The sequence below is a fragment of the Cupressus sempervirens genome, chromosome 8 (genome assembly GCF_028749045.1).
Source record: "Cupressus sempervirens isolate cs-2001-9-10 chromosome 8, ASM2874904v1, whole genome shotgun sequence".
In the NCBI taxonomy this organism is placed as follows: Eukaryota; Viridiplantae; Streptophyta; class Pinopsida; order Cupressales; family Cupressaceae; genus Cupressus; species Cupressus sempervirens.
Genome location: NC_143125.1, coordinates 335,974,607 through 335,994,783, shown reverse-complemented (window position 1 = coordinate 335,994,783; position 20,177 = coordinate 335,974,607). Strand labels below are relative to the sequence as shown.

At 30.9% G+C, this 20,177-nt stretch overlaps 1 pseudogene; it reads left to right on the top strand.

Moving 5' to 3' along the window:
* The first annotated feature begins 9,920 nt into the window (after nt 1–9,920).
* Nucleotides 9,921–20,177, top strand: part of LOC149542719 (glycine dehydrogenase (decarboxylating), mitochondrial pseudogene) — a 35,257-nt pseudogene continuing 25,000 nt past the window's right edge.

Sequence of the window (20,177 nt, the reverse complement as noted above, 5' to 3'; positions counted from 1 at the left end):
GATAACTACTAGATCTATAATATATTCTTTCATGCCTTTCAAAAATTTCTTAATCCAAATTATGTTTGAACAATTCACTCTAGGTGCCACATACTCAGCTTCAACTATTGATTGAGAAATACAATTCTTCTTCTAGCTTGTTTGTGACACCAATATTTTTCCTAGAAAGAACGCACCTCCATTAGTATTTTTTTTTCATCAATATTTCTAGCCCAATTCTAGTTAGTAAAAACCTTTAGTTCAAATCTATCACTTCTCTTATAATATAATTTATAGTCTTCTCTACCTTTTAGATATCTCAATATCCTTTTTATAGTCATCATGTGATTCTCTTCATAATTTTTTGAAAATCTAGAAACTATCCCAACTATCAAAGCAATATCTAGCCTATTGTGAACAACATATTACAATTTTCCTATCATGGATCTACATAGGGTCTGGTTCACATCAGTAGAATAATTAGTCTTAGATAGCTTATGTCTTGTAGACATAGGTGTACTCATTGGCCTTGAATCTTCCATACCAAAAGTCTTTAATATTTCCCTGATGTATTTGGGTTGTGAAATGAAAATACCAAACTTCATTTGCCATACTAGTAATCCAACAAAGAATTTGATTTCACCAAACATAGACACTTAAAATTTCTTTTTCATTTCATCATAAAATGATTTACATTATGCTTCTATTCCTCCAAATATAATATCATCAACAAATATCTTAGATAATACTTCATTTTTCTTACCATTCTTCAAGTATAAGTTTTTATCATATTTCCTTTCAAAACCAATTTTTTCTAAGTAGTTATGTAGTCTTTCATACCATTCTCTTGGGGCTTTCTTCAATCCATAAAGAGATCTATATAGTTGACATGCCATGTTCCTTTTTTTTCTGGATCTACAAATCCTTAAGGATGTTCAATGTATACTTCTTCCTTTAGTATACCATTTAAAAATGTAGATTTGACATCCATTTGATATACCTTTAAATTCTTGTAAGCTAAGTATATGAGTGGAGTTCTAATTCCCTCAATTTTGGCCACATGAGCAAAATTTTCTACATGATCAACTCCACTTCTTGTGAATAACCGTTGCATACTAGTCTTTCCTTGTTTCTTGTTACTTCACCATTTTGATTGAGCTTGTTCCTAAAAACCCCATTTGTCCCAATACCATTTTTGTATTTAGGTCTTGGCATTAAGGTCCAAGTATTTTTCTTCTCAATCTGGTCAATTTCTTTGTTCATTAATTGTATCCAATCTTCATTATATAAAAAATATTTTAATTTCTTGGGCTCAAACTCACATAATAAGCATGTATCACCTTTGAGTCTTATTCTAACCATTACACTTGATTCAAAATCTCGATTGATTTGATTAGTTTTATGAGGTCTTCGCACATATATCTCTAACACAAGTAGTTTCCTCCTTGGTTCTTCTTCAGGTTCATCTAGAAAAATAATATCAAGTTCATTTCCTCTTCCTTGTTCTAGTTCTAGTTCAAATTTTGAATGCTTGGCATGTACTATTGGATGGTCAACATTGCCTTTATGTGAATTGACATCTTCAATCTTTTTCTCAGCACCCACTCTCTGATGTTCAACAATTTACATTTTTACTCCATCATTTCCTATCTAATGGGAACTTGTAGCTTGACTTGTTTGTTCACTTTGAGTGTTAGGAGTATCATCATCCACATAGATGAATGTACTATAGTCTTCAGGATCTTCATTATATGAAGTATCATCTCTTTTTGCAAACTCATTTACTCGCACATTTTCACTTTCCACAACTTTATTAGTGTTAGAATTTAAACACTTATAAGATTTTCTTTTAGTGGAATAACCTAGAAATGTGCCTACATCACTTTTTACATCAAGCTTTCCATTAATATTATCTTCCAGTATATAGAATCTACTACCAAATATTTTTAAATATTTAACATTGGAAGAATTTCCATACCATAGTTCAAAAGGTGTTGCATTTGTACCTTTCTTGAGTTGTACTCTACTTCTCTCCAATATTTCAATGACATATTCTTCTTCATCATTAGTGTTCTTGCACAATCCATTATTGATATGTTTCTCCTTTCAGCTATCCCATTCTGAGGAGGGTTCCTTAGTGCTAACATCAATCTTTTGATTTATCTATCATTGTAGAATGTATTGAAATCATGTGAGATGAATTCACCACCTATGTTAGATCTCAAACACTTCGTAATCTTTCCTATTTATTTTTCAACTTCTGCTAAATACCACTTGAATAACTAAAATGCAATAAATTTAGCTTTAAGAACATTACAATCATCATTCTAGAATATTCATCTACTAATAGAATGAAATATTGATCTCCATAGTAACTTTTAACACCAATGGAGGTCAACATAGGTTAGTATGAACCAATTCCAAAATATCACTAGTTGTATATGTTTTACTCTTGAAACTAGACTTCGCCATCTTTCCTAATTGACACTGTTTACATATAGCATTTCCAAGCTTCTTTAGTTTAGGCAATTCTCTTACTTTCTTCATCTTATCGATATTCACCAAATTGTCAAAGTTCACATGACATAATCTTTTGTACCATAACCAAACATCTTCTTGTTGTGCACACAAACATGTCTCACTTAATAGGTCAAGATAGAATAAATTACTGCTTGTCTACTCACTAGTTCCAATTAGCTTACCATCACCATAATGTATCTTGGCCTTTATATTGTGAAATTCAAATCTATAAACTATTTTGTTTAGCTATGAAACACTCAAAAAATTGTAGTTAAGTCCTTCAACCTAGTAAACATTATCACATGTTATCTTGTCAGCCAGTTGAATAATGCATTTATCTTTTATAACACATGTGATATCATTACCAAATTCAACACATCTTTCATTATATGGACCAATATATTCAATTTTTTTTTTTATCACCAATCATATGATTGGAACATCCACTATCACTTTTTCTCACATAATAAATTAAATACAATTTTCTCATCTTCATCAGAATCTTCTTTCATAGCAACATAGATAACTTCTTGATCATTACTCTCAAATTCATTATTAGTCTTTTCCTTAGAAATATAACAATATTTCTTACTTTTTTCATCGTTGCATCTCCTATAGTCTTTGTCATCTCTTCTTTTTTTGTAATTGCTTTCCTTTCCTTCCTCCTTATCTTCTCTATTAGGGCATCTAGCAGTAATATGACCAAATTTTTTGCAGAAAAAAAATGATAGATAATTTACCTTTGTATTGATCTCTTCCTCTTCCAAACCTTTTTTCAATGAACGCTTCAAGTTCATCAATCTCATCATCAAAACTATTACTTTCACTCTTCCATGTTTTCCATTTTTTTTTCCTAAGAACATGTTATGACTTGAAAGAAGATTCAATGGTAGCAGGTGTGTAGTTATCAAAATTAGACATCTCAAAAGAAGTAAGTCTACTAATTACAACTTCTAAGGTCAAGTTTTTATTTGGTGTTCATCTTAGTTCTTGGATTGCAAAGAATCTAATGGCATATATAGGGAGTAGAGTCCTCAATACCTTACTTACCATTGTTTGATCTTTGATTTCTCCATTTTCTCCTCAAATAGAATTAACAACATCTTTAACTCTTGTGTGGTATTGTGCTATATTCTTGCCTTCCATCATTCTCATGTCATCAAATTTTCCTCTTAGGATTTCTAATTTGGCTCTTAAAATATTGTCATCACCTCCATATATGGTCTTCAATCTATCTTGCATCTTCTTTGTTGTATTATAATCTTTTAGGTCATCAAACTTGGCATGACTTAAGGTTGAGGCAATTTCCAACATTTCTTGGTTATGATCTAACTTCTATCTTAGTTCTTCAGTAGTCAGAGGAGAAGTTATTACTTTTACATATTCTTTTCCATAAAATTGATTGTAGAATCACTGATACTAGATATGTATAGCTTCATCGAGGTCTTCCATGCAAGAAATTTCTCCTTGTTCAGCTTGGGTACATCTCTCTTATTCATCATGATCCTTAGCTTTAAGAACCTTCAAAATTTTCTCTGTAAGCACTTTTCTTTGATGCCAATTTTTAAAAATATTTAGAATAAATGGGGAGGGTGGGTGAATCAGTTACTCAAGGTCTATATGTACCACTTGAACAATTAAATATTAAACACTTCACTATTATGCTTATCATGTTGTTGCTCAGTCTCTACTATAAAACTATCATAAACATAACTTGCATTGCATAATGAAAACATTATCAAATGTAAACATTCATAAAACATTTATCACAATTTGACACTGTGATTTTAAGTGGAAATCCAATTTGGGAAAAACCACCAACAATATGTCACTCTTTTGAAGTGAGCTCTATTAAGAGCCAACTTTTTTAAAGGTTACAATGCACACTTTTAATATTACTTGGTTAGAGGATTTAATCACCCTATTAGGAGTGGCCTTGTAAGAGGACTTTGATTATTCCATTTAGAATGTCACCTAGTTAAAGGATTTACATAGACTGTTAAGTCTTCAAATGACCTTTGGGTCAACCATTGTTAAAAGGATTTCAATAAAAACTATTTACAATGATAAAAAAGAAAATAGTAAGTTTGATTGTGTGATTGCAACTGAGCTTTGTAGGTTTAGATCTATGTTTGGTCCTTATGCCGGTTCACAGATAAACCTTCCATTGTCATCTCTAATCTTGATCTACTTAGACACCCTTCAAGCAATCAATCCACTCTTTTCATCAAAAATTAAGCCTTCTTCTCTAACTCACTTATTGATAACATCATATCTTCAATCTTTCTTCTTTAGCTTTGCATTCACACTCTTGTGTGTTTTTGATCAACCTTGTTGTATATGTCTCTCTCTACATATAAACTTGCTCATATACATATTGGATGGGCTTAGCTATGCTTGACTACACATGACACCAAATTATTGATTTTGTACCACTTTAAATATGAAATTTATGCTGTACTATTTTCTACATCCATCGTAGATCTTAGGGTTTATGATCATATTCAACTTGCTTCAATGTATCTATCCATCTTCTTGAACAACCTCTAGAAACTTCTCTAGAATCCATCTATTAGGTCTTTACCTAATCACATTCTAGAATTTAATGATCTAACTCATCAATCTTATCTTCAACACATTTTACATCTTTCAAGAAATCAATTAAGTAGGCTTGATATTACAATTTCTTTGAATTTTTTCTCTTACTTTCACTCAACAATCTCTAAATTCTAATACGTGATCAACATTGAAATACTCAGTCATTATAAAGCTTCTTGGGTTGGTATCAACTAACTTTCTTGGTCAATGCTATTGCTTGTTCAACACTAGATTTTCTTAGCACTAAGTGTAGCTTGGTTGACACTAGCATTACTCGACATTCCTTAGTATTTTACTCTTTTTCTAAGCTTAACTTAGCTTTCATGACATAAACAATTACTATTCTTTATTAAAGACTATCTAATCAAATGCCCATTGTGACTTCATTTTCATAACTTCAACCTTTCCTCTAGGTGCTATAGTTATGAGTAACTTCTAAAATCCTCTTCTTCAATCAAATAGATATGACATTTAGATCAGGTAGTAATATATCTCATCCATAGATTTGACATCAATGATAAAACAATAATTGTTCCAATTGTAAGTTTCTAATAGTATGGTATAATTTTTATATGATATGGGAACTATATTTATGTAAATTATGATGTTTAATTAGAGGTATGTGAAAAATAGAAAAATAAAGATTAGCTATTGAAGATATCAACAATAAAGAGGTTTTAATATCTATCTCTTTTTTTATTAAGGAACTATATTGTATAATTGCATGTTTGGGCAGCAGGCTCATCTTGCATATATTTTGTAATTGTATATAAAAACTCTTAATAGGGTTGAGGATTTTAAATGGGCCTAGTCCTCTAACAAGGATCAAGACACTATATATACTTAATAAACTCCTAACACAGTCATCATCCTTAACATGATACATTTTTTTAGTGCATCATTTTTTGGGTACCATTCCCATAAGGGTTTTCCCTTTGTTAGGGTTTCCTTAGTTAAAAAATATGGTGTTATGAGTTCTCTTTTTGTATGGTTGTTATTATTGTTTAATATTATTAGTTTACTTTCATATGCATGTTACAAAGTAATTAACAATATTCAATTTTGAGAAAAAGCTTATAGAGTATTGATTCACCCCCTACCCTCTTAGTATTCCCTATTTCTAGAAATTGGTATTAGAGCCTAGTTACTATGAAGAGGCTTAACAATTGAGTAAGATTTCAATGACTAATAAATAATTATAGAGGAATCTTGAAGAAACCCTTGACAAATTGATCATGTTACTGAATAGTGAGATAACCCAAAAGAAAGTTATGGAGATGTAAAGGATTGCATTAGTAAATTGAAAGATAAGATCGATCATCTCAAATTCAAAAAGGAACCTAGAGAGTAGATAAAAGATAGTCATAATGTATCAACATTAAAGAAGCAAAATGAGATTCTGAAACATGAGTTGAAGATTGTTGAATTAAAGCCAAGTTTGAAGAAAGATGATAGAAATGTTGAGTTGGATTTGAAATCTAAAAATGAAGATCTAAGATACTATCTCAATAAAGTGACATCTAAACTTGAATCCATCAAGATAGAGCTTGCAGAACTTGAGACTTACTATACTATTATGAAAAGAGAGATAACCTAGACTAAGAAACAATTAGGAAATTAATATTCCAATAGTGAGAAAATTGATGAGAAATTATATTATTAGAGACCTTGCTATGATTAGTTTGGCCTTTGATATTTTGTTGGGGAAAAATCATTAAAGAAATTAGAAGAAAGGAAGGAACCATATCAATTTTTTGAATCTCCTAAACCTAAGAAGAATTATCTAGATAAGATTGAATTTGGTCAATCTATATATTTACCTAAAGAAGTTGAACATGCTAGTGAACCTAAGAAACATGATGAACCTAAGATAATAGAGAAATTTGAACCACGTAAGGAGAGAAGGTATAAATTAAAAGGTAGATGATTTCTACATAATGAATTTTTTCATATGAAGATAAACTATACATGTAAGTCTTTCGAACCTATTACAAAGGTTTATTGTTATAATTATCATGGTTTTGGTCATAAAGTAGTTGATTGTAAGAAACCTAGATTTCATAGTAATAATAGAAATAAAAAAATGTTTAGACATACTAACCATGTAGGTAATGAGAGAAGAAGATCCTCTAGTAGATCTAATGAAGGAGATAAATCTAATGGAATAAGGAGCAACATTGTGTGTTATAAATGTAATAAATTTGGACACATTACCAAAAATTGTAAAGAAACAATTAATCAGAACTGACCTAATTAGAGAAGAAGTACATCAATATACCATCTATGTAGCAATTTTGGTCATATAGAAATATTTTTCAGAATGGACATGAGGAACATCAAGAGGAATCCAAATTTTAGAAGAAACAATAAAAATAATGCTAGAAGGAATTATAGAAGAAACAATAGTAAAAAAGATGAATTGAAAGAACATGTGGAAAAATTCAAAGAGGTATTTGTCAAAGGAAAAGATCCATCAAGCTCAAATGTAGTATTAGAAGAACAATATTTTCATTCACATGATGACAATATTATGTATATCATTCAATTGTGTGAAGAGTTAAGGTGCAATCAAGAGTGATTTGGTAGTGAGTTGAAGGAGAATTAAAGTGATTTTGAATGCAAATTGAAAGCATCCCAATTACATGAAATTCAAGTATTTCTTGAATATATAGTTGAGCTTCAAATATTTTGAATCAATAAAATGGAGATCCCTATAGTTTGTGATATAGGTGAAAGGCCAAGGTTAAAATTCAAGAAGAACCCTTATGTATCAATGGAAGATGATCCCTTAGGAGAATTTTTTCAAGTTTCACACAAAGTATTACACATAGACGATGTCAAGGAATATATTCAATTCTAGTTTGAGAGTATTGGGGATAACAAAATTCATAAAGACCTAGACCCGATATGTAATGGTGATTTATTACTTAAGGAAGAGGTCACAAAACTAAATTATTTGAACATTGTTAAGCATATGTTCTTCACAAAATTTGATATTCATGAGTGGATTAGAATCATCTTTAAAAAAATTCATGAAGGAATGATTTAGGTAGGAGACATCCCTATGATGATTGATAACAATCTAATCCATTAGCTCACTAGTTTGAGCAATGAAGGCAGGTAGCTTTATTCAAGAAGCTTATAAGATCTATATCTACAAAGAAAAAGTAAACCTTGTGTGAAATCCTAAGAGAATAGTTGATAGAGAACCAAAAGAAGATAAAGAAGGTTAAGGATAGTTAGTTCATATTACAATCCTTGATCACTCATATGATTTTCCATTTGACCAAGAGATTTTCATTCATGTAAGCATGAACCATAATAAATAGTGATAGAAGAACTATGGAAAATATTTCTTAAGTATATAATAGAAACCTTATTGAGAAGGTAAATCATAGTACAAATCTAATTATGAAGACATTTTAGACTGGGATGAGGGAGAGATTGATGTAGGAGCATCTGAATTCTTTTTCTATTTACCTTGGTAGAATGATGTAGGGGCATCCTTGGTTTCTTATCTTTTGTGCTCTTTTTAGTCAAAGGTTGCTAAGTAATAGTACTTACCAAGTTGTAGTAGCTACCAAGTGGATGTGGTGGCTAAGTGGAAGACTTAACCAAGTTCATGAGTTTACTAAATTGATAGTTCTAAATGAGTTGTAGTGGTTGTTGAGTTCCACGTTGATGCTAAATCCCTTGTCGATGTTGAGTTCAAATTTGTTGCTAAGTATTCTTTGGTTTCCAAGTCATTCTTCATGTGCCAAGTATTCCTATTGGTGCCAAATTTTCCTGTATGTGCTGAGCACCAGTATTAGTTTTTTGTGTCTACTTCCAATTTGGTCCAACTTTGATTGCATTTAATTTTGGGATGGGTATTTATTATTTATTGAGGAGCTGAGTTGTGGCTTTTCTTGTTCTAGAATCTTCCATAGGTCATTCTAGTAAGTATTTAAGGGGATCTTGGATAGAGTCTTAAGCAAATTTTGGGAGATGAGATAATTTTTTGGGTAGAGGAGTCTTAGGTGGAGTAGCTTGGAGGTAGAAGTTCATATTTGAGTCTGGAGATCTATTCTTCTTTGAAAGATGTATTATTCTTTGTAATAGTCGTAACTTGGAAGGTTGTATAGTTGGGCATGTTGGATGTAAACTTATTGATTTGAATAGATTTATATAAATATTCTATCTCTAAATATGAATCTCGCTCCTCTTGTTCATTTTCTACTGTGTGTTGGGTTTTTGGTTTCTAGATCACCTCATTTTGGGGTACATCCAGATTCATACTACATCAGATGGTATCAGAGCCTAGTTGTTCCTAAGTGTGCAAGTAGATCACCGAGTGTAGATAGTTTGTACTAGGACCTTGGTTGGGAAAATTTTATTAGAGAAGGGTTTTGATTTTGGAAGTCCTAGCTAGTTGGCAATTTGGTGTAGGGTGGTAGATCTATGGATTTGTCCTACATTTGCAAAGGACTCACCATTCAATTTTTGTTTGTAAAGATGGTTCAAGGAAGGAGAAATATTGATATATAGTTATTGGACATGGTGAGGAAACTTGTAGCTAGAGTAGAAGCTATTGTGTTAGTGCAAAATTGTGGAAGACATCTTCATGAGGTTGAGAATGATGAATATGATTCCTTTTGGGATGATTTACATGAAAGAATTGATGATTTGGAAAAACTTGATTTGAGTTGGCATCTAAGGATTAGAAAGAAGGTTTGTTGGATAGAGATTATGCAAAGAAGAAGATAGATCATGGAAGTACATGATGATTTTGCTAGAATGGAGAAGTATCTTTTGATTTTCATGAGCAAATGGATAGATCTAACATGGAAATTGTAGAGAATCTTCTTGTGCACAATGAGGTTGCTGAAGAGGAGAGTTTCACTTATGTGTGTAAGAAACTAGATGTTGTTAAAAAAAATGATGTTTATGTTGGAATGAATGTGATTAAGAACTTATCTGTTGCTGCTAATCTGGAGTTATCTATTCATCTTATTATGAATGATGTTGATCTGGATGTTCCTTGTGGTAAAAGGATAGGTTTATTTGTTGGTAATAATAAATATGGTTGAGGGTTTCAGAGGTGTTATGGATATGGATTTACATGATCTTGTTGTTGCTAATATGGATATGAACCTATGTGTTGCTACTAAGATGCTGAAGGATATGGAAGTTACTACTAATGTGGATTTTGATGATGCTGTTGGTTACATTTTGCTAGAAGAATGAATATATATACTATAATGAGCATAGATGACATAGTGTTATTGTTGCATGTTTATGATATGAATTCATTTGCTATTGATTTGGTGGAGGATTCCTATATTATGGATTTATATGCTTTTGCTATGATGGATCTAAATTCATATATTGTTGACAATTGAATTTGCGATTTGGATATTGTTGTTGATCCAGTTTTCATGTATGAAGATGATGTTATGGATGATGCTAATGATAAGTTACAAATGAAGCATTATTATTTTTAGTTGAGTTCATATGTTGATTGGTTGGATGAGATTCTAATTTTTGAATGAATGAAGCATAGGTGGTTGATTTTCAGATTTGATCTCTTTTCTTTGATGGATTGGAAGCCTTTTGTAAAGATGAAACTAAGTATAGAATTTTCTTTTGGAATCAATATGCGGGACACATTTTTCCTATTTACCTAGGGAGGTTGATACAAGAGAATCTAAATTATTTTCTATTTACTTTGGTAGAATGATGCAAGGGCATCCTTGGTTTCTTATCTTTCTTGCTCTTTTTAGTTAAAGATTGCCAAGTAACAATACTTACTGAGTTGCAGTAGCTACTGAGTGGAAGACTTGACCAAGTTCATGAGTTTACTAAATTGATAGTTCTAACCGAGTTGCAGTTGTTTTCAAGCTCCTCATTAATGTCGAGTCCCTTGTAGGTGTCAAGTTCAAAGTTGTTGCTAAGTGTTCTTTGGGTGCCAAGTCATTCTTCATGTGTTGAGTATTCTTATTGGTGCAAAAATTTTCTGTATGTGTCGAGTGCCAGTATTAGTTTTTTGTGTCTGGTTCTAGTTTGGGTCGACTTTTCTTGCATTTAATTTTGGGATGGGTATTTATTATTTTTTGAGGAGCTAACTTGTGGCTTTTCTTGTTCTAGAATCTTTTGTAGGCCATTTTGGCAAGTATTTAAGGGGATCTTGGGTAGAGTCTTAGGAAGGTTTTGGGAGATGAGATTATTTTTTGGGTAGAGGAGACTTAGGTGGAACAACTTGAAGGTAGAAATTGGTACTTTAGTCTGGAGATCTATTCTTCTTTGAAAGATGTATTCTTCTTTGTAATGGTCATAACCTAGAAGACCGTACAACCAAGCATGTTGGATATAAACTTATTGATTTGAATATAAGAAATATTCTCTCTCTAGAATTGAATCTCACTCCTGTTGTTCATTTTCCATTGTGTGTTGGTTTGCTGGTTTCTAGATCACCTCATTTTGGGGTACATCTAGATTCATACTGCGTTAGAGATTTAGAATTCTACCCTCCATGATAGAAAACTACAAAGAAGATATTTTCTTTATGGTGGACACAAATTTGACATACATTGAAGTAGTCAAATTAGGAACCTATGAAGAGATGATCTAATCACCTAACCAAGGTCAATTGGAGAATTCATTAAAGAAGAAAGTAGAAACTATTATGAAGATGACTATGGAACAAGATGGGATGAATACTAAGGAAGAAAGAGAAGTGAGGTAGACCATAACTAGGATGAAACAAATTGGTGAAAAATTGATGATGTACATTCCACCCTTGGCATTATCTATACTATCAGAAGGAGGAATAGTGGTAGCACCTTCTACTACAACACCTATTGCCCCTTATGCAGTAGTATCATAGTAATAAGCACTCATCACAACTATTTTTCCTCTAAAAAAGGAACCAAAAGAGAAAAAAGTAGAAGTTGTAGAGGTAGAAAGGAAATTAGTTAGATTGGAAGAGGTGAAGAAAGACTCACCTGATTCCCCTAAGAAGAAGAGAATAAAGAAAATGGCAAAAGGACTAGGAAAGAGATAGAAGGAATTAATGGTTAGCTTTCCTACCAAGAAGATGTGAGGTCAAGTAGAGCCTCAGAAAAAAACCTAAATTTGTGCCTTTAGGGAGAAAGGAATGAAACCATAAAATTAAGAAGGTAAATAGTGCAATCATAAATGAAGGAAACATGGTTTAATTAAATAAGTCATATCATTTATATACAGGGTTGACATATTAGAACTAGGAAATTATTTATTAGACAAATTATTCTATCTAATAATAAATTTAATGATGTTGAGGATGAAATCCCAAAAGACCTCTATGAGAGGCTAACAAATAGAATGAGAAGAGTGGTTGATGAGGATAAGTACATCAAACAAAGCTTGATAATAAAATTATGCCAAGTTGACAGTGATGAACATATAGCTAGTTTAATGAAGATTCTAAAATCATATCTAAGAAAAAAGAAAAGGGTCATATTGATAATTGGAGTAAATTATTAGGAAATTAATGAGGAGACTAAAAAGGCTATTTTTTAGATTATGGAAGACCTTAACAAAGAAGAAACAACACAGATCTCAATTGGAACTGATACAATATAGATTAGTGGCACAAAGGTCACAATTGATACAACTTAGAATTGTTTTAAGGATTATGGCACAATAATTTTGTCATTATCTCCAAACACACAATATCAAAAGAAAAAGTAGATGAAAATGATGATAAAATAAAGAGTGAGGAAGATGAGAAAAAGGAGAAAGGAACAAGAAGAAAGGAAAAGGAAGGAGGAAGATGAGAAAAGAAAAGAAGAAGGAAGGAAAAAGAAAGAAAGTGAAGAGAAGAAAAAGAAGGAAGGTGAGGAAAAGAAGGAGGAAGATGAACATAAAATAAGAGAAGATTAAGTGAAGAAATGAAGAGAGGAGGAAGAAAAGAAGAGGAAGGAGGAAGAGGATAAAAAGACAAGTGAACTAAGAACATTTTTTACCATCGTAGATCTAACATGATCAAATGATGATGATTAGACATAGTTTATATCATCATTGAACAAGATATTCAACAAGAACAAATGGGTGAAGATTTTGTACAAAACTCTTATGGATGTAATTGAAAATTATAGAGTATACTTGTAGTGAAAATGGAAGATCTTGATCTAGAGCACATAGCTAAGGCAGTAATTCAAGGATTTGATGTTGAATTCAGAAACTTGTCAAATATATCATAAATTCAAGCACAAGCAAAGCATGATGCTCAAATGTTTGAAATAATGTGTCAAAACATAAAGAATGATCTAGGAGCTCTTGTTGCTTGTATCAAGGAGCTAAGGAGATGCAAGCTAGAAGGAAATATCAAAAATGTGCTATGTCTTTTAAGTTCACAAAGGATATTGATGATGAGCTAAGAAAGAAACATGACAAAGTTAAAGCATTAGCAGATCAACTTATATAGCTAGGCATCAAAATTGAAGAAATTGAAGGGCATATAAGAAAGACTTAATGGGATAACACTAATAGAATCGATAAGGGAAAGGATTACAAAGAGGTTCTCACTTTTAAGAGAACACTTACCTTTTAAGATAAGCACACTTGAACAATAAGTAGAGTGTCAATAAGTAGAGTGTCAGAAAGAAAATATATCCTTTGATAATTCTGTATACTTTGACTTAAATGTAGTAGAAATTGCATCTTATGGTTTGTGTGCTCCCCTCATCATATCAGAGGGAGTTAAGGAGACATGGGGAAGAATTTGAAAATTATGAAGGCAAGCTTTGATGACTACATTTCATGCATGTCCACCTAAGTGCAAAGGTAAAGTTCTACAATTTTTACATGTATATAAATTTTGAAACCTTTGTCATTGATGTCATAGGGGGAGAAGTATAAGGAAAATTGTATAGGGTATAATCTAAGGGGGAGTAGTATTTTTATGAAGTATTGTCATAGGATTTATAAGGAAACATGACTATATATGTAAAGATCCACAAATTTTTGAATTTTGAAGTTTTGTAGGAAAATTTAAAGGCCAAAATTTGAAGAAAGTTTTTGTACAATATTTTTGGACTTAGCCAATTTTCCCATATGTTGCCATCAATTCCAAAAGGGGAGATTATTGGAAGTATGGCTAAGTAAGATAGTTTGGTATATTTTTGGTGTTTTAATTTATTGCAACACATATCTTGTGTAAAGATGACATTGTGTCCTAATGAAGATTCTATAGTTAGACATGGAAAAATTTCTAAGTATGAGACAATTATCTAGCACAACATGGAAAATTTTGATTTATACAAATGATTGAGTAATTATTGGCACATGCACAACTAAGGATAGATAGTACAATATGTCAGGATGACGTATCTAAGTGTGCAAGTCTATACAAACAATATAGAAGGAGTTATAGAATAAACACCAGTAAAGATAGTTTACATAGCATAATAGTAATCGATGAATTATAAGGTAATTAATTAATTAATTTTTTTAAATAACTATTTAACTATTTAGGGATGACATCTTAGATGTTAACCCTAAGAGAGAGAATTAATTTTGTGTTTTGTCAAGCATGTGAAAGCTTGAAGGTCGACTGGACAATTTTTGTAAAGTGTAAACTTATAAAGGAAAGATTATATTATGCAAGGTATGGTGTAAGTTGTATGTGATATGAAAACTATATTAATGCAAATTTTGATGTATGATCAAAGGTATGTAAATAATAGAAAAAGAGATATCATATATTGAACATATCAATAGTAAAGAGGTTTTTGTATGAATCTCTTTTTTATCAAGGAAATATAATGTATAATTGCATGTTTGGGTAGTGTGCTCATCTTACATACATTTTGTAATTGTATATAACAACTCCTAATAGGGTTGAGGCTTTTAAATGGACTAGTCCTCTAACAAGGACTGAGGGACTATATATATAATAAACTCCTAACAAGGTCAACATCCTTAATAGGATACTTTTGTTTAGTGGATCATTTTGTGGATACTATTCCCATTAGGTTTTTTTCTTGGCCAGGGCTTCCCTAGTTAACAAAATATGGTCTTATGAGTTCTCTTCATGTATGGTTATTATTGTTGTTCAAAATTTTTAGTTTACTTTCATATGAATGTTATAAAGTAATTGACAATATTTTATTTTGGGAAAAAGTTTAGAGAATATTGATTCACACCCCACTCCCTCCCCCCCCAGGCCCCCAACTAGTATTCCTTATTTCTAATAGGTATGAATGGTGAAGGCTCTCAAAATTGATTGAAATATTTGAATTAATGTCCCACTATGTGTGCCAAAAACTATCATGAACTAGATTGCACCCTTTTTCTCAAATGAACATTCAACAATCTAGTGAAACATGTGATGATCCTTTTCCTATGATTAAGCTATAATAAGGATCAAACTTTGGTACAAAGGGTTGCCTTCCCTTGAATCACCTCACAAAAATTGACTAAAACTGATAGTAAAAGGGATATAAGTAATCAAACAACAAGGAATAAATCTCAAAAAAAAGTGATTCATTGATATTATGAAAATGATGGAACTTTAAGAAGGAAACAAGGTTCATACCTTTTAAACTTGAGTTCACTCAAATCACAATACTGAATAGAAAAGGTCACTTCTCATATTCCTCTTAACCACTAAATCCTAATTAAAAGATCCTAATTATCACAATAACTTAGAAGATGAAATTTATATAAGACATGCACAAGAATAATAAATCCAAAAGGGTCACTACTACATATTATTTAGAAGGAGAAAAGTGCTCAAAATTGCATTATAATAATACATGAACTATTGAACAACTCGGTCTCTCCAATAGAATTCAAGAGATAGCTAAAACATTCTAAGGAAAATGGAATATAAAGGCCTCAAATCCAAATTTGTATCTTCCCCAAAATTAGGAATCACAACTGGGACCACCACCAAATTTGGGAATGAAAAGGGAAATTGGTGCCCAATAAAAAATGAAAATATGCATAAGTGGCCTTAACTCCAAGAATCATGCTTCTCAAAATCATAGTGCTACATATCTCCTCTAGTAGTTGATAATATATGAAAAACATAGAAAATCCATATTTCCTTCTAAACCTCACTCGTATATCCTTTGTTCCCTTAATTCTTTGCATTCAAAACAATAATTAAATAAAATGATTTATTATTTTCATTTAATTGAATTTGTTACAATAATAATACAAAATGAAAAATAAATGTCCCCCTATACATCATTTTTCTTCATACCTCCCTAAGTTGAAAAAAATATTCACCTAACACTACTGCACTCTTATAATTTTAATACATTTCTCTCTTTTACATTTTTAAAAAATACCCATTTATCATTTTAGTTTTATCCAATTTCAAACACTCTAACACAATCCCTTATGTTAAAATGTCCTCCTTGATAATAAATGATATCATAAATGTAACAAAAATAATCCGTAAAGCCTAAAATATGTTTCCCATATGTTCAAAACCTTAAAAAAATTCCCAAGTTCAAATTGGAGAATTTTTTTGGAAAGGCATGATTGGAGAGAGTTTGGATTGGCTTCCTTCAGCTAAAAAATTCAAAAGAACATTCTTAAATGTAGGATTTTGATTTTGATTTCTCCATTTTCCCATTCTCTTTTCTTTGAAATCCTCATGAAGTTTGCTACACATTTTGATTTCTACATGTTTTAGATTCATGAATATTTTATACTTGGTTTCATGCTCTTATAATGCTATTGAATATTTTATTTTACTTGATGGAATTTGATGCATTTGATAATTTTTTTAATTCTACATGTTCACTAGTTGAATAAGATCTCCATGCTCTATTTCATGCAATATTTTTGTAGGCTATTGTATGGAGGCCACAAGATGCATTCTTTGAATCCATGCCTTTTGCAACATGAATGATGAATTGTTCATGTTTTTTCTACATTAATGTATTTGAAGGAAATTATTTTGATGTGATTTTGTCTTTGAGAAGTAATTTCATTACTTATTATTATGATATGTGCATGTAAAATGAATTCTTGTATTTTTTCATGGATGGATAGTTGAAATGCATGAGGGGGCATCCAAATTCTAACCATATATTTATGGTATAGTTTCTGTTGGTATCTATTTTTCTCATCCATTAATACTTCCAACTATAAAATACTCCATTAATTCTTGAAGGGACTTTCTTTGGTACATTTGAGGTTGTGAGATATGCATGTTTAAATGACATGATATTTTTATTTATTTTTATTGCTGCTTCTACCTTCCTATAGGATTTAATTATCATGTAGAATACTCCAACAAAGTTGAATGTGTCTTGTTGACTAAACTTTATATATACAATTGAATTCACCTTCATGTTAAATAATCTATAATTCATTCTCATATCATGATTATGCATTCTCATTGATGCCAAATCTACACTTGTACTTTTCCATTGCCATGCTTTAGATTAGGTATTATTTTTGCATGTGGGCTTCTAATTTCTTCCTATAACACTTAGCTTAGAATTATGATGTTCTCATTTCTTCTACATGTTTTTTTCTTGATGTTGTATTTGCACTTTCTAAGCCATTAAAATTTTTGTTCCTACACATGGAAAAAATAAGTAAGATTAAAAAATGGGCTCCTCTCCATTGCATCATCTTTTCGGGTTTCTTGTGCATGTATTGAGCATAGCTATTTGAGTTTTTCAATGAATATATGTATGCATGATATTTAAATTATATACAAGATATTAGGCATAACTTTTATCTTTCTAAATCTAATACCCCTTCTTCTCTTCTTGTAACCTTTGCAAGTTATGAAAAAAAATTAGGTGTTGGAAGAAGGATATAGCTAAATTAACCAACCATCTATATATTCAACTCAAGCAATGTATGATACCTTATATTTTTTCTTTCATTTTTTACACATTCATGTATTTATATTTCAGCATGCTTTTCATGTTTTTCATTCTCACAACCTCTGTGAGCCTATGCACTTCATTGATCATCATCAAATGCACTTTTTCTTGTACACATTTGATATTTTACTAAATATGCACATGATATTTGGAGATTCACTTATGATTTTATGGTTTACTTTTTAGCTTATTTTTTTATTTAAGATCCTTTATGTAGATGTACTTTGATTTTTCATATAATTTTAAAAAGCTCAAACTTAATCAAGATCACATAATAAACACAAACTAGGGTATTATAGAGGTAAAATAACCTAGTAATCAGGCTATTAAATGTCACCAATTCGAATGATATGAAAAATTGTAATAGAGATTTCATCACACTTCATCAGTCTTATATTCTCTATTATTTTGTCCTTTAATTCATCCATTAGATAGCATACTTTCTTTTTATATTTTCTTAATTTATTTAGTTAAAACTTCTAATTATTGTTTGTCATGAGCTTATTCATGCAGAATACAATTTTTTTTTTGATGTAGTAGTATTCTTCTTCTAGCACAACCATTTCTTCTTTCTTTTCTCTCTACAATTCCTCTACTTTATTTTCTTCTTAAGCTATTGTAATTTCTTAAGAGGCTCTATCTCTTACTAGAATTGTGTCTCCTCTCTTTGTCCTAAGCTTCACTCATTCTTACTATTGCTAGCTCTTGTTCCTTCTCGTCTTCCTAATCCTTTTGGCTAAATTATCATTATTAGTCATAAGTTCTTATATTGTTCATTGGATTCTTTAGATCCACTTTTCTCTTCTAGAATTTCTATCATTACTTAAATTTCATCTAGATTCTTCATGAGTTTCTTTCTCTTAAATTTTCTTTTAAGTCCTCAATAGTGTTTATAGTATTGCCAAGATATCTTTTAAGTATAATGGTTGCCATTTGATCTACCCTCAAGCTATCATGCTTCTTACTGTCATGGCCTAATCTTTGATAATAATAATTTGTCCCAACCAATGCTGGGGTGGGGTGATTGAATCATTACAAGCTTTCCTACTAGTTATAATAGTAATTTTACTTACTAATATTGTTACCAGTCCCTTAACTAAAAAGATAGTAACAAATGCAATATAATAAAAACCACTCAAGAAGGCATACATCAATGAAAAGTGTATTTATATGTGGAAACACTTAATGTATGGGTAAATAACATGGTAGAAACAATATACACACTAGCCTTTCCTAACAAGTGAAAGGGTTCCCTATTAAAGCCTTACACCTATTCCTTCTAAGAAATCATCCTATAAGGATTGAATATAATCTATTAGGATTACAAAATCCTATTAAGACTAACTTGTGAGAGGATTTAAGATTTGTATCTAAGAGATGACTTGTTAGGGAATTTTGATGACCTCCATACAAGGCTACCATGTGAAAGGTGTACAATAGTTGTAATGGTAAGAAACAAAACTAAAGGTTCTTATCTAAGTTCAATTTTCTTTCTGTAGTCTTCATACTGCATCATTATTCTTGATCTAATATTTAGGCTCTTTCTTAGACTTGAGATAATCTATCTTATCTTTCAACTTCCTAATGTAATCTTTAGCATCTTCATATCTATCATTCAGAGTATCTCTTTCTCTAGTAAGAATACTAATTTTCTCAAGAGCTTCTTCTAGGTTTTTCTGTAACTATTCCATATGGGATCTTACTCAATCTATTAAGACTTCTATGAGTAACTACACTATGATACTAATTTTTAGAAATAGGAAATATTGAGAGTGGGGGTGAATTAGTCTTTCACAAACTTTTTCCCAGAATTGGATATCTTTAACAACTTTAAAACTTGCATGAGAAAGTAGACTAATTATATTGAACAATAAACACAAAAATACAATAAAGTAACTCATAATAATGATATTTTATTAACTAGGGAAACTCTAACCAAGGGAAAACCTCAATGGGGATTGTACCCACAAAATGATCCATTAATCAAAAGTATTTGGTTAATGACATTGACCCTATTAAGAGATTGTTACATCCATATAGTGTCTCAATACTTGTTAGAATCATCGACCCTATTAGGATTTTTAATACTACAAATATACAATGTATTCAAGATGATCCCACTTCTCAAACAAGCAGTGTACAATAAAGTTCTTCAATACAAAAGATAGATACAAAAGCCTTTGTACTAATATTGATATCTTC